Genomic DNA, 2,342 nt, shown 5'->3' with positions numbered 1-2,342 from the left:
CAGATATTTATTATTTTTTCTCATTACCTATCTTCTTCAATTCCCAATTTTTAGATAAATGCCGAGTATATTTTCCTACCTCTTCCACAAAATGCTTCTCTCCGATACATATAATGAGAAAATCCTGAAAATCGACATATCGCTTATGAAAAGTATACTGTATCGATTCGAGAAGCAAAACGGACAAGACATTGCAACAAGGGAAACTATTTCAGAGCTGAGAGTTCTGAAAACTAAACTTGTGAATCTACGGAGACAGAGAATGAGAGATATTGTGAATTTTAAATGCCATGGATTCATCCTTGTAAGTTTAAAGGAGGACTAAACTCAACTCTGATATTTTCACACAATGATGTATGTGTACCTGTGAGTTCATTTTCATATCGAAACAGTTTTAAAAATTGAGCTGAAACCAGTTGAGAGCGATCGCCGGTGAGTTTGGTCATTTCGGTGGCCAGTGAAAAATCCGCATTAAATACTCACAGTCGAAAAGGTTGTGTACACTTCACACGGTGGTTGCGGACTAGTGCATACAATAACCCGAAAATGATATAAAAATGTTTTTAAGTGTAGAAAACCACATAAAAATGAGAAAATGTGGTTTTTTGTGAGAAAAAGACTCTACTGGCAAAAATCGCTTTGTAAAAAATAAAAGAACAAATTCAGAGAAAATATATGGGGAATTAAGTGTGAGGGCTTACAGTGTGAGAGTTAGAAATTTGTGTTGATGCGAGAAATAAACTGAAAAAGCCTTCAACATGTCACAATAGACTGAAACTATTGTTTTTATTGAAGTTTAAAGCCTGATTTTACTATATGGAACTGTTTCACCAAAAAATCAGTCCAGTTTTTGAAAAAAAAAAACAAACACATTGTTTTTCTCTATTTTTTCGGCATTTTCAAGAAAAAAAGCCTTCAAAATGCTTCAATAGACTGCAACTCATGTTTTTATCGAATTTTAGACTTCCACGTTACTTTAGAAAACTGTTTCAGAAAACAAATCCAGTCCAGTTTTTGAGAAAATAAAAAAGTATGATTTTTTCCACTAATTTTTCACGGCGACGGAAATCTACAAACCAAACTGCTCCTCGGAGGAGCGCACTTTCACACCCCTCTGAAATTTGAAAATTTCAGCATTTTTTCCCAAGTTCTTTTTTTAAAAGAATTTTTGGAATGATCTCAGAGGTTCAAAAAAAGATATTATACAAAAAAAGTTCGAAAAAAACTTTTTTCGAAAATTTTTTCTAATTTTTTCCCTTTTTTTTAATAGTAAAAAAGTCATGAGGTACATTCATTTGATTAAAAACGAAACTAAAAATAGAATTTTCTAAATTTTTGAAAAAAGTTTTAAAAAAAACCCCCGACTTTTTTCGAAAATTTCTTCACAAATTTTCAAAACTTGGGATACAAAACTGAAAATTTCATTCGGGGAATTATGAACCCAATACTGCGATGGAATTTTATAAACTTGATAAGAAGTGATTGTTCAGCTGAAAAAGATAATTCTCATGTCGAAAAATGAGTTTCTGGATTGGAGTCGTGATATATACCGGAAATACGGTTTCTCTTGAAAAACATACTTTCTGTTAAGAGGTTGCAGTAAAACGGTAACAGTTTTTTGCATTTTAATTTGAAAAAGTCTAGTTAAAAATGCAAAATTCAATTAAAATGTGAGTATGTATAGTAATTTAAGAAATGTGGACATGGACAAACGACTGAGAAGTTTGAAGAGTTTTTCCAACACATATTTTGCCAAAATTCTAAACTTCACAAGTCATGTGAGACCAAAAAACTGACAACTGCCGGTGAAGATTACAAAAGACACCATGGCAAAAATTTAGAAAATTCTATTTTTAGTTTCGTTTTTAATCAAATGAATGTACCTCATGACTTTTTTATTATTTAAAAAAAGGAAAAAAATAGAAAAAATTTTCGAAAAAAGTCTGGTTTTTTTTCGAACTTTTTTGTATAATATCTTTTTTTGAACCTCTGAGATCATTCCAAAAATTCTTTTTAAAAAAGAACTTGGGAAAAAATGCTGAAATTTTCAAATTTCAGAGGGGTGTGAAAGTGCGCTCCTCCGAGGAGCAGTTTGGTTTGTAGATTTCCGTCGCAGTTAATTTTTCGACATTTTCAAGGAAAACGATCTTCAAAATGTTTCAATGGACTGAAACTGCTATTTTTAGTTAATTTCACTGCATGATTTTACTTTAGGGAACTGTTTCGGCAAAAAATCCAGTTCAGTTTTTGAGAAAACGCGTTTTTTTTAAATAGTCGTTTTTTGTGATAAAAACGTAATAATAATCGAGATTTTTAGTTTTCCATAATTTCCAACAATCAAA

The sequence above is a fragment of the Caenorhabditis remanei genome, chromosome V (genome assembly GCF_010183535.1).
Source record: "Caenorhabditis remanei strain PX506 chromosome V, whole genome shotgun sequence".
Taxonomy (NCBI): domain Eukaryota; kingdom Metazoa; phylum Nematoda; class Chromadorea; order Rhabditida; family Rhabditidae; genus Caenorhabditis; species Caenorhabditis remanei.
Note: the sequence above shows the minus strand (reverse complement) of the source record.